The sequence below is a fragment of the Eurosta solidaginis genome, chromosome 1, assembly GCF_040869045.1.
Source record: "Eurosta solidaginis isolate ZX-2024a chromosome 1, ASM4086904v1, whole genome shotgun sequence".
Lineage (NCBI taxonomy): Eukaryota > Metazoa > Arthropoda > Insecta > Diptera > Tephritidae > Eurosta > Eurosta solidaginis.
In genome coordinates, this window is record NC_090319.1 from 183,474,671 (window position 1) to 183,489,511 (window position 14,841).

At 35.7% G+C, this 14,841-nt stretch overlaps 1 pseudogene; it reads left to right on the forward strand.

Moving 5' to 3' along the window:
- Positions 1 to 2,298: 2,298 nt before the first annotated feature.
- On the forward strand, positions 2,299 to 2,863 carry LOC137239108 (eukaryotic translation initiation factor 3 subunit L-like; annotated as a pseudogene).
- The last annotated feature ends 11,978 nt before the right edge of the window (positions 2,864 to 14,841 follow it).

Genomic DNA, 14,841 nt, shown 5'->3' on the forward strand with positions numbered 1-14,841 from the left:
TTTCAGCTTTTCTCCAGTATTAGAAAAAAAAAAGTGGATATCATATAAGGCATGATGAATGGTCTCCATGCCCATGTACTTCGGAATGCAGAATCGGAAAAAATAGACAATCGTTCCAAATTGGCTTAAGTTTCATTGTGTGCAATTATTAAATTTTTTTTATTTTACTTGTGAAGGATGTGCACAAGACTTATATGAAAGAAGCAACGACTTTCAGGAAGAGCTTACACGCTTATAAGTAAAGCTTTAGATTATGACGCCACCAATGATTTGCCACTAATATCAGAGCTGAAGCGTGAATCAATTAAATGCGATATACCGATGCTGGATTGCCTTCTTTTCACCAATTAATAGCGCAAACATAAATATACCAAAGTCGCTCAGCGTTCTGAAGAGGGCATTCGTTTCAAAACCACCAGTACTATAGTAATGATCGCCATAATTTTGTATAGCGCCGCTTAACCCCTTGGCAACTGCATCTTCTAATACAGATTAACAAAACACGAACGCATATGAATTTACATCGGGATGTACATCATGGAATATAGCTAATATTGTTAGTGGATCTGCTGGTGATATCAACGCTCCAAATACAGCGTGTCCAAGAATGTGAATCTAATACTTAAATATTTTGGCATTAGTTTCACACAGCCGTACATAATAGCGCCGATTAGGAACGATGATAATATTGAGCCCAATATGGCGAACATCAGTAGGGCTCCCAAATTACGAAAAAAGGTATTTCTTTTTAAACGGTCTTATTTAGCTTGACTTGAGAGGCAGGCCGCACGGCCGCATGCACGGCCGTTGTGAACGAATTTTGTAATTGAAATTTAAGTAACTTCCCGATAACTACAAGCTTCAAACTTGGAATATAGTTCAGAACCCGATGACAATGCAAAATAAGAAAAGAAATCGCCGTTAGGTGGTGCAAGAATCGAGATATTCACAATAATCGTATCTGTGGTCCGATTTGGCTCATATGTGGAACACATAATACATACACGAATAGAAAGCGACCTATGATGTCCGATTTGGCTCATATTTGGAACAAATATTACATACAGTCCGGTAGAGGTGACATCAAAATATTTTGGAGTTGGAGAAAAGACAAGCGTACGTGGCGCAGAGTCGAGTAAAGTATTTCGAAGAATTATGTATTGAGGACTTAGATTGTAACAAATTGTCAGGAAAGAGTATTTGTAATAATGGGTCACTAAATGAACTAAATAGAATGAGAATAGGTAATTAAATACTAAAAACTTTAAAATAAAATAATTAAAAAAAAAATTTAGTTAAACGGTTTTATTGAAAACAATACTTACATGAAATAATAATAATACTAAAAGCTAGAAAATGATTAGGTAGGTCCTAGGTACTAGTCATCACACTCCTCATCAATATAGGGCGTTGATCGGACAATTAAATAAAAGCGTTGGACGCATCAAATTTCTATTGATAGTCATATATAAGACCAACTGAACCTTAATAAGGTTATGCTACGCGTCACATTTTTAGAAATTTCACGCATCCAACGCTTTTATTTAATTGTCTGAACAACGCCCTAGATTGATGAGGAGTATGATGACTAGTACCTAGGACCTAACTAATAATTTTCTAGCTTTTAGTATTAGGATTATTTTATGTAAGTATTGTTTTCAATAAAACCGTTTAACTAAACAATTTTTTTTAATTATTTTACTTAAACTATAACCTGTATGGAAGATGATTGGCGGTAGTATTATGTTGAGAAAAATCTTTGGATCAAATGTGGCTTTCAAATCGATTTCGTTCTCATTAACATCGTAGACTTGGCCGCGAAAAACATACGCACACGTTTTGTTGGGTATTGGCTCTTTGTCCGTGGTATTCCGTCATGAGCAACGTTACTATGAATTACTAGTGCAAAGAAGCATCAATGGTTTGCTATTATTTCCTTGGCATTTGGCTGATATAATAACGAAAGGCTTGCGCGTTACGCCATCAAATTATTATCTCGATTTATTGAGTACATTGCTGCGCAATGATAAATCGTATGATACGCTACCAACTCTCACAGCCGCTGATTGTCTGCGTGTATTGGGTATTGGACGTAATGAATACCTTTCGCTGATAAAACCCAGGAACAAATTCAACAACTTTAAGTTGATCATGGCAATGTATGGTTATACCTTGCATTTTAAATGTACTTCACTCGCTCGTATATATCTTGAACATTAAAAAGCAATTGGAAGCGATTTCACACGGCAATGCTCCTCACGATGTTGTTGGAGAATTTTTAGAGTTGGCATTTTACAAATGTTGGGCTATTTCTCTCGAGTGGGATTATTACGTGTAGATTCTCTATTAGAACATTACTATCAAGCCATCAAAGTGTTGAAACCAATTGAAATACATAAAGGGTCACAGTATTCTCCTATACCTGCCGGGCAAATAAACTTCATATTAGCACGTACTTGGCTTCGCCTACATGATGATGCATCGTTATGCTGATGGTATACGCACTTTCTCTGAAATTTTGTTGTATATTCAATGTACTAAACAATTGTGTAGCACACGTTCCTATCAGAATGATCAAATTAATAAACAAGCTGAACAAACGTATCATTTGTTAATAATTTTCGGAGTATTGCATCCACAATGCATTGATGAATCTGTAAAACGGATCTGACGGGAGAAAAACTTTCATAATGCTGTGTTTAAGATGCAATGCGGTGACTTGGAAGTATTCAAGTGGTTTTACATTTTCGTATGTACACGTTTTGTCAGCCCATGTCCACCTGCTACCGACGCGCCAATGGAGGAAGACGTTAAAGATCCAATGGAACATCAACTAATGGTATTTATGGAAATGAAGTTTTAGAAATGAAATTTTAAGGTTAACTGTTTTCGATCCCAGCTTTAAAGGATCTACGAACAAATTCAGATGTACGTTCATTCACCTATAACTAAATAATTGAATATCATGGGTAAGAATATTCTTGATAATTTTTTATTTGCTTTACAATAAACTGGTTGTGCCACCGAGTTTTTTATTAATGACCGCAATGTCGATTTCCATTGGATACATTTTCCATCATGGCCGTAAGCTTGTCCGGCTACAATGATTTTAGAAGATTCGAAAACTTTATTGTCTATGTCTGTTTGTATACCTTTCATGAAAATGAAATGGTATATTACATTTGACACGAATCTCAAAATTGTAAGTATTTAAAGGAAAATAGATAGACTCACCATTAAGTATATGAAATAATCAGGATGAAGAGCTGAGTTGATTTAGCCAAGTCCGTCTGTCCGTCTGTCTGTTTGTATGCAAACTAGTGCCTCAATTTTTGAGACATCTTGATAAAATTTGATGAGCGGGTGTATTTAGGTGTCCGATTAGACATTTATCCGAACCGGCCGGATCGGACCAGTATAGCATATATCCTCCATACAACCGATTTTTCAGAAAAAGAGGATTTTTGTCATATATTCCTCAATTTATCAGATTGAAGCTTCAAACATCACCATATTTATTTATTTATTTATTTCCATATTAATCTAGAAAATATAAAAATTTTCATACAGATTACAAGAAGAATAAAATAATTTAAAAAAATGTTTAAGTTAAACGGTTGCCACGTATGCTTGTCCCTCCTCCAAACTCCAAAATATTTTGATGTCACTTCTACCGGACTGTATGTAATAAAAAGAAATAAAAAATAAATGTAAGGTGCGATAACCTCCGAAGAGATTTTAGGCCGAGCTTCTCTTCCAATTTGCGTCGTGCTCCTTTTTAATTTTTCCTACAAATTGCCCGGACGGGACCTACTTGTTTTATGCCGACCCCGAACGGCATCTTCGAGGCAGATGAGTTTTCACTGAGAGCTTTTCATGGCAGAAATACAATCGGAGTGCTTGCCAAACACTGCCGAAGGGCGACCCCGCTCAGAAAAATTGTCTTCTAATTGATAAACCTTATTTCTAAAATGTTGATGTTGCTTTGCCCGGGATGTGAACCCAGAGCATACGGTGTGGTAGGCGGAGAACGCTACCATCACACCACGGTGGCCGCTGTATGTAATATTTGTTCCAAATATGAGCCAAATCGAACATCATAGGTGGCTTTCTATTCATGTATGTATTATGTGTTCCAAATCGGACCACAAATACGATTTTTTTAATATCTCGATCTCTGCGCCACATAGCGGCAATTTTTTTCATAGGTCGCTTTCTATTCTTGTATGTATTATATGTTCCAGATATGAGCCAAATCGGACCGCAAATACGATTTTTGTGAATATCTCGGTCCTTGCGCCACCTAGCGGCGATTTTTTTCAGGGGTCGCTTTATATTCTTGTATGTATAATGTTTTCCAAATATGAGCAAAATCGAACCACAAATCCGATTTTAATGAATATCTCGATCCTTGCGCCACCTAGCGACAATTTTTTTCTTATTATTGCATTATCATCGGGTTCTGAACTATATTCCAAGTTTCAAGCTTGTAGCTTATTGGGGAGCTACTTAAATTTCAATTACAAAATTCGTTCACAACGGCCGTGCATGCGGCCTTTTTTGTAATTACTGCCCCATTTTAAGAGTTAGAGGCTTCAAATTTCAACAAATGCTTACGTATATAGCATATATTGTTGTCTGAAAAAATAATAGAGATCGGTGGTATATATAGTATATATCTCATACTACGGATTGTTCAGATAAGAAACTTTTCCAAAATCTGCCCCGTTTTAACAGCTATAAGTTTCAAATTTCACCAGTTGCTTGCGTGTATCGCATACATTGTTTTGTGAAAAAATCATAGAGATCGGTGGTATATATATGGTGGTATATATAGTACATATATATATATTTTCGCAATTTCAGCCCCATTTTAACAGCTAGAAACTTCAAATTTCACCAATTACCTACGTATATAGCATACATGTTGTCTGAAAAAATCATAGAGATCGGTGGTATATATAGTATATATCTCATAACACGGATTGTTCAGATAAGAAACTTTTCGCAAAATCTGCCCCATTTTAACAGCTATAAGCTTCAAATTTCACCAGTTGCTTGCGTATATGGCATACATTGTTGTGTGAAAAAATTATAGAGATCGGTGGTATATATAGTATATATATGGTGGTATATATAGTATATATATATATGTTCGCAATTTCAGCCCAATTTTAACAGCTAGAAGCTTCAAATTTCTCCAAATGCATACGTGTATATCATATATTGTTATCTGGAAAAATAATAGAGATCGGTGGTATATATATTATATACCCCATATAAACTGTCATTTTTGCACCCTTTTTAGGGCTAGAAGCTTCAAATTTCATCAAATACTTACGTTTACGTCATATATTGTTGAAATACGTGATTCGTAGTCATAGTTTTTACATGCAGACCACAAAAAACGTGAAACTTTGCATCCACACACTCAGTTGAGCAGAGTTCACAGAGTATATTAACTTTGATTGGATAACGTTTGGTTGTACAGGTATAAAGGAATCGAGATAGATATAAACTTCCATATATCAAAATCATCAGTATCGAAAAAAAATTTGATTGAGCCATGTCCGTCCGTCCGTCCGTCTGCCCGTTAACACGATAACTTGAGTAAATTTTGAGGTATCTTGATGAAATTTGGTACGAAAATTCATGGGCACTCATCTCAGATCATTATTTAAAATAACGGCATCGGACTATAACCACGCCCACTTTTTCGATATCGAAAATTTCGTAAAACCGAAAAATCGCGATAATTCATTCCCAAAGAAGGATAAAGCGATGAAACTTGGTAGGGGGGTTTATTTTATGACGCAGAATAGAAAATAAGTAAAATTTTGGACAAAGGGCGTGGCACCGCCCACTTTTAAAAGAGGGTAATTTAAAAGTTTTGCAATCTGTAATTTGACAGTCGTTGAAGATATCATGACGAAATTTGGCACGAACGTTACTACTATTACTTTATGTGTGCTAAATAAAAATTAGCAAAATCGGATGAAGAACACGCCCACTTAAAAAAAAAATATTTAAAAGTCAAATTTTAACAAAAGGTTTAATATCTTTACTGTATATAAGAAAATTATGTCAACATTCAACTCCAGTAATGGTGCAACAAAATACAAAAATAAAAGAAAATTTCAAAATGGATGTGGCTCCGCCGTTTTTCATTTAGTTTGTCTAGAATACTTTTAATCCCATAAGTCGAACAAAAATTAACCAATCCTTGTGAAATTTGGTAGGGTACTGTTTTCCGTGAAAATTGGTGAAATCGGTGGAAGCCACGCCCAGTTTTTATACACAGTCGACCGTCTGTCCTTCCACTCGGCCGTTAACACGATAACTTGAGCAAAAACCGATATATCTTTACTAAACTTAGTCCACGCACTTATCTGAACTGACTTTATCTTGGTATAAAAAATGGCCGAAATCCGACTAAAACCACTCCCACTTTTTCGATATCGCAAATTACGAAAAATGAAAAAAATGCCATAATTCTATACAAAATACGAAAAAAAGGATGAACATGGTAATTTGATTGCTTTATTGACGCAAAATATAACTTTAGAAAAAACTTTGTAAAATGGGTGTGACACCTACTATATTAAGTAGAAGAAAATGAAAAAGTTCTGCATGGCGAAATCAAAAGCCCTTGGAATCTTTGCAAAAATACTGTTCGTGGTGTTACGTTTATAAATAAATTAGCGGCACCCGACAGATGATGTTCTGGGTCACCCTAGTCCACATTTTGGTCGATATCTCGAAAACGCCTTCACATATACAACTAAGGGCTACTCCCTTTTGAAACCCTAATTAGTGCCTTTAATTTGATACCCATATCATACAAACACATTATAGAGTCACCCCTGGTCCACCTTTATGACGTTGTCTCGAAAAGGCGTCCACCTATTGAACTAAGGCCCTCTCCCTTTTAACACCTTTCATTTGATACCTATATCGTACAAACGAATTCTAGAGTCACCCCTGGTCCACCTTTATGGCGATATCTGAAAAAGGCGGCCACATAAAGAACTAAGGCCCACTCCCTTTTAAAATATTCATAAATACCATTCATTTCATACCCATATCGTACAAACATATTCTATAGTCACCCAGGTCCACCTTTATGGCGATATCTCGAAACGGCGTCCACCTACGGAACTAAGGATCACTCCCTTTTAAAATACCCATTAACACCTTTCATTTGATACCCATATCGTACAAACATATTCTAGAGTCACCCCTGGTCCACCTTTATAGCGATATCTCCAAAAGGCGTCCACCTATAGACCTATGGCCCACTCCCTTTTAAAATGCTCTCTAACACCTTTCATTTGATACCCATATCGTACAAACACATTCTAGAGTCACCCCTGGTCCACCTTTATGGCGATATCTCCAAAAGGCGTCCACCTATAGACCTATGGCCCACTCCCTTTTAAAATGCTCTCTAACACCTTTCATTTGATACCCATATCTTACAAACACATTCTAGAATCACGCCTGGTCCACCTTTTTGGCGATATCCCGAAAAGGCGTCCACCTATAGAACTAAGGCCCACTCCCTTGAAAAATAGTCATTAACGCGTTTCATTTGATACCCATATCGTACAAACAAATTCTACAGTCACCCCTGGTCCACCTTTATGGCTATATCTGGAAAAGGCGTCTGTAGAACTAAGGCCCACTACCTTTTAAAATACTCATTAACGCCTTTCATTTAATTGCCATATCGTAAGAGCACATTCTAGAGTCACCCTTGTTCTACCTTTATGACGATGCCCCGAAATGGCGTCTACCTATAGAACTATGGCCCACTCCCTTTTAAAATACTCTTTAATACCTCCCAGTTGATACCAATGTCATACAAACACATTCCAGGATTACCCTAAGTTCATTTTTCTACATGGTGATTTTCCCTTATTTTGTCTCCAAAGCTCTCAGTTGAGTATGTAATATTCGGTTACACCCGAACTTAGCCTACCTTACTTGTTTGTTTTATATTTATCTTAAAAATCGTTTAGGTATGTACATTTATTCACTATATATTTCTTATCTTATACGGCCGATTATTTGGAGATTACGAATGGGATAAGATTATTGTTCAGCCCCATTCATGAAAGGAATGAAGTCTTCGGCACAGCCGAAGACAGTCCCTTCCTTACTGTTTGGTTATATATTTGCGCCCTTGCCGTCAAATTAAATGTTCCAACATCTGTGCGGTTGCCTCTTTCGTGTATACTCCATAAACTTATTTGACTACCATCAGATATAGCTACCACTTAATAGGCGTCGGCTCAGCTGTTGATGTATTTACGTTCGATTCTTGCATCGATCTGAGGTGACGTAAAAACTTACTGCCAACCACTAGAATCCTTCACACGATAGCAAGTACAAAATGAGCATAAGCAACAGCAATCCAATTTTTGATACGCTTTTATTATTTTAACCCGCAATGGATCTACCCAATTTGATGTAAGTGTAGGGCTAAATACCAAACCCACGTCGCACTATGGCGCCTCTGCCCGAAAAGCCTGGCAAAAATCAAAAATTTGTGTTTTTTGTTCTTTTTTGTTGTATTAAAAATTGTTTTGTCTCTAAACAAAATGGCCTGCTACTGCTTTCTTGTATTATAACGAAATTTAATTCTAGGTTGAAGCAAAACATAAAATTTATTTATAAAAGTTTTCAGATCTACCTATTTTTCGAAAAGCATATTTTTAAGACCTTTTTCGAACTTTGATGGAAAATAAAAAAAGGACAAAAAAAGTCTCCGTGAAATTTACAGTAGGTATTTGCTAAATATTCAGCTACCTGAATTCATTAGGTCTACCTGCGTCCAACTTCGATTTCACTTTTTACATCAAATAAAGTGAAGCAACCTTGGGTATAAATACGCGCCTGAGCAGGTATAGATAAGAAGGAGGCGAATTTAGTACGGTCACTTTTGTTGTTTGAATTTGTTAATAAAATCAATTTTTCGGTTACAAGCTGCATAATATACCTGGAAATCATTTCCATAATTTGAGTATATAAAGCAGTGGTGAATACAACGCCCAAAATCAGTCTCTTTTTTGAGTCTATAGAGTAAGTATTCTGTTTATTTAAATAAACATAAATATAGCTAACATATTTATACCTTTCATGAACATGAAATGGTATATTAACTTTGGTCCGATGTTTGTAACGTTGAGAAATATAGAAGATAGACTCACCATTAAGATATTGTCAAACCGAATTGATCAGGGCGACGAACTGAGTTGATATAGCCATGTCCGTCTGTCCGTCCGTCTGTCTGTTTGAACGCAAACTAGTCCCTCAAATTTTGAGATATCTCAATGAAATTTGGCACAATGAATGATTTTGTATTATATTAGACATTTGTCGGATCCGGTAAGATCGGACCACTATAACATATATCTCCCGTACAACCGATCGTTCAGATAAGACGATTTTGGTCATCCCTGCCGAAATTTAGAAAGTATAAACGTGAAACTCGGTGATACATATTATAATATGTCATAGAAGATTTTCTGAAAAAATCACTTTGATCGGAGTTATATATAGTATATATCCCATACAACCGATCGTTCAGATAGAAAGGTTTTTGGAAATTTCTCCCTTAATTTCCAATATAAAAACGTTAAACTTTGTGATATTTATTCTAATATATCATAGAAAATTTCCTGAAAGAATCACTTTGATCGGAGTGATATGTATATAGTATATACCTATCCCATACAACCGATCGTTCAGATGGAAAGATTTTTGGCCATTTCTCCCTTAGTTTCCAATATAAAAACATGAAACTTGGTGATATATATTCCAATATATCATAGAAGATTTCCTGCAAAAATCATTTCGATCGGAGCTATATATAATATATGTAGGATTGACACAGGAACGGACAACAAGAAGTGGACAGACCTATTAGCTACTAGATAATACAACTCTACTGACATTAGATACATATGAACGAACACTTGACGAAAAATATATGACGCTGATTTCAAACTAACGAAAACGGACAGTTGCCTACGGACGTTCAACAGCTACACACCGATTAATTCACGCATCCTCTTACAATTTAATATTTAAGCTAAACTCTATAAAGCTAAACACAATAAAGCTAAATTCAATAAAGCAGTGTTGTGAGTTCAAAATACACCCAGGTGTTTTATTCAACCCTACAATTTGGGGGCTCAAACGGAATTGAACTAAGGTACGTTTATAAACAAGCAAAGAAAAATTGCTGCGCGATCGTGTTAATCACGAAATTGGAAGACCGTTCAAATTACGATAGTGAACTTTTGTAAAAAACTGCAAAAAAGAAGTGAAATTTTCTTCAGAAATTTAAAAGACATAAGTATTCTAAAATGCATTAAAACACATAAAATCATCATCTAGAAGTTATTGACGAAAAAAAAAAACGAAAAGTCGTGCTAACGCGAAAATATTCAAGAGCAGCGGTTTTATGCGTAGTTCAAATTTCCTAAAGCCGAATATCGAATTCGTAAAGTACTAGTAGGTACCTTATTAGTGAAAGAGATTACTAAATGTGAATATTGTACTTAAGCCGCATCGAAGCAGGTGTGTAAGCCGTACAGCTACATATCTCAAAATCTATGACAATCAATGTTAGTAAAAACCGCAGAGTAAACAGTCTTCGTTTCTGAATATTAAGAAAGTTTCTAAAAAAGCTGTTAGAGCCGCACAGTTCTATATCGACGAAACACGTATAAATACAGCTAAATATTCAGACGAAGAGCACATATACTGAGATTCGGAAAACTTTTAACGAAAGATGAAACGTTAAAAGTTGCAGCGGTGGGAGCAGCACAGCATAACACTGAGTTTTAAACAGAAAGTTGGTACAAGAGTCAAAGAAGGTGTGAAAGCAGCACAGCTTTACATCGAGAAAAGCTACAGACAGCGCATACTTTTTAAAAGCCGCACAGCTTTATACATACATACATAACAGAAGAGATCAGCTACAGAAAGTCGAAGTGGAAGTCGCAAGAGTCAAAGCAGTGAAAGCCGTTCAGCTATATACAAACACATGAATTTTGAAGAAGGTGAACTTTTGAAAAAAAAAAAAAAACAGCAGTACCACAGAAGACAAGAAGAACATGAGAATAAGTAACCACAGGAATTTTAGAGGTACCAATATTTTGCATGTATGTATATCAAAGAATATTAATATATGTACGTATGTGAAATTAGAAGTATTGCTACGGAAAGTAGATGCACATTCATGTATAACCATTGTACATTTATGCATAATTTAAACAAGTATTGAAGTTAGTATTTGTAAGATCATGCATGCGAACAAGCAATCAATGTAGATCCGATATATTTATGTACGTGTTAAGATTCCTGATTTTTGTAATCATATCGTTTTCAAATTCTGAGAACAGTAGTTATATCGTAAAAAAAAAAAAAAAAGAATGACGATATAAGTAGTGGAAAAGAGAGGTTATTTAAAACAATACAGCAAGGTGAACAGTTGTGTATTCATGGTTTAAATCGCATGTAGATGCATAGGACAACAAGTAAAAGTGAAGTAGATATAACACCTGTAGGATCATACATTTAAGAATTTAGGGAAGAAAATAAAAAAAAAAAAAGAAGGGAAGAAAATAGCAATGAAAAAAGTCTGAATTCCAAATCTAAATAAAGTGCGTATACAAAAGTAGGACACATATATGTATTTATATTACTCCGTAAGTCTATTATATATGACAGTACGAAAGTATAAAGAAACAAGAACAATGAGTTAAAAATTATCAACTTAAGAATATAATAATCAAAACAAACGAAGATTAATTGAATTGAATATTTGCACACAAGCAAAACTATTTTTATGTAACCCATTCAAATCGCAAAAGAAAATAAAAATAAAAAAAAAAATAAAAAATAATATAGTAAATAGAATAGTAGAATAATTATAGTAAATGTATATACTTACATTCCATCATTTCGATACTATTTGAATCAAAATTTTAAAGCTAAAGGCTAAACCGTAATTCAAGAAATATAAGTATTTTCAACATTCACAGACCATGGACGCACAGAAAATTTTAGCAATGACTGTTGATACTCTGAAAGAGAATTTGAGATCTGTTAGCTTAAGTGTTCAAGGACGTAAGAGTTAACTAAGATACAGACTTCTTCGACATTATGAATTATTAAATATCGATGACGAAGATAGTGAAAGAGAGTCAACCTTTGAAGAAGCCGTCAATTCTTCTCCACAAACCGTAATAATGAGACCTAATTTTACTTTAAAGGATATTCAGGATAGTCTGCCTTCATTTACAGGAACCGACACATTAGACGTTTATGACTGGGTACAAGAGTTTGAAGATAACGCTCTTACATTAGGTTGGAACGAACTTCAAAAGTACGTGTACGCTAAACAACTACTCAAAGGAGCAGCAAAATTATTCTTACGTAGTCAGGCTGGTATAAGCGATTGGAATTCCCTAAAATCGTCGGTGATTGACGAATTTGGTAGAAAATTTTCCGCACTTGATATTCATAGAATGTTGCAAAATCGTCGTAAAAAAGCTTCTGAGTCTCTCAAAGAGTACTTATATACTCTTATGGAGATAGCGAAGCCAGTTAAATTAGATGAAGTTAGTATAATTGGATATTTTGTAGACGGTATCCCAGATTCCAGAACTAACAAAATAATATTATATCAAGCGCAAACCATTAGGGAATTGAAAGAAAATTTAAAGGTCTATGAAAGGGTCCATGGTTCGCGGCTTTTATCAGTTAGACCGAGCTATGGTCAACAAACATCAAAAGCATCAAACCCACAAGGTAGTGCAGAAATTTCTAAAAAATGCTATAAGTGCTCCTCTACGTCGCACTTGGCAAAGGATTGTAGTAGCGGGATTAAACAATATACATGTTTCAAATGCGGTCAAGCAGGTCATCGTAGTTTTGAGTGTAAGGAAAATTCAGCTAAGCAGATAAAAACAGAAAAGGGTATAGTTAATGCCATGTGTAACGCGCCTCAAGGTCGCAGCAGTGGCTTAATATTTAAGAAGATATACATGGGGGATATGGTTATCGATGCTATGCTTGACACGGGTTCTGATTTAAGTTTAATTAATTACCAAACTTTTCAAAAGCTGAACTATCCTCTATTAAGCAGAGAAAAACGACGATTAGTTGGTATCAAAGAAAGTGAGCTGAGTACAATAGGCAGTATAACTAAGGAAATTAACGTAGATGGTCTTGCCATAGAAGTTACTTTCCATGTTACTAAATCTAATGACTTGCGTTACGAAGCTGTACTTGGAAACGATATATTGAGTGAGGTAGATATTTCGTTTTCATTGGGAAATGCCGAGTTTAAGCCAAAACAGCAAAAATACAGTAAAGTAGATGCAGGTGGTGATACAAGAATGGCAAACAATTTTCTTCTAAGTGAATTTACAGCGCTTTGTTTAGAAAATGATTTCGAGAATACCAAAAAAGTTCTGCCTCTGGATTTATTACATTTGCCAACAGAAAAACGAGAGATAGTAACTACCATGTTAGAACAGTACAATCCAGTACCAAATTCGAAATCTCCCGTTGAAATGAAAATTATTTTATCCGATGATTTACCTATCTATCAAAGACCACGTAGAGTTTCATATTCAGATCAACGCATTATTGATGACCAGGTTAACAACTGGCTAGAAGATGGAATAATTCAGCAAAGCAATTCCGAGTACGCGTCGCCAGTTGTCTTAGTATCAAAAAAGGATGGAAGTAAACGATTATGCTGTGATTACAGAAAGTTGAACGAAAAAATTCTTCGAGACAATTTCCCAATGCCACTCATTGATGATGTGTTGGAAAGGTTGCAAGGGGCTAGGATTTTTACAACGCTGGATTTGACCAACGGATTCTTTCATGTTCCAGTTGAGCCAAACTCAAGGCGGTATACCTCTTTTGTCACACATAGTGGCCAATTTGAATTCAACTTCGTACCATTTGGAATTTGTAATTCACCCGCCGTTTTCTGTAGGTATATTTCTGCTATCTTTCGTGATTTAGTTCAGGAGGGAACCATCATAATTTACATGGATGACATAATTATTCCGGGTATAGATTTAGACGATGGTTTGGAAAAGCTTCAGGTATTTTTAAGAAGAGCGGAAAGGTATGGGTTAAAGATTAAGTGGCAAAAGTGTCAATTTCTTATTTCTTACCACGCGACAGGAAAGCTCTTAAAAGGTACTTAGGTCTGACGTCCTATTTTAGACGTTTCGTAGAGGGATATGCGGTAATAGCTAAGCCATTAAGCGATTTACTCAGGAAGGACACTGAATTTAAGTTCAATTAGGAACAACATATAGCATTTCAGCAACTCAAGTCAGCGCTTGTAAGCGCTCCAGTTTTAAAAATCTACAATCCCTCCGCTGATACAGATTTACATACGGATGCCTGTATGTATGGCTATGGCGGCGTACTTCTTCAAAAAGACAGAGATGACCAACAGCTCCACCCCATACAATACATGAGTCGAAAGACTAGACCGGAAGAACAAAGGTATCACTCATATGAGCTAGAAGTTCTTGCGATCATAGAGGCGCTAAAAAAGTGGCGGATATATGTAATCGGGAAAAAGATAAAGATTGTAAGCGACTGTAACGCTTTCACCTTGACGATGAAAAAGACCGAAGTACCACTTAGAGTCGCTCGTTGGGCTATGTATCTGCAAGACTTCGATTATGTGATTGAGCATAGGCCAGCAACGAAGATGAAGCATGTTGACGCACTAAGTCGAATGTCGTGTATGTTGCTAGAAGACTCTTTAAGCTTTCGCTTGAAAGAGGCACA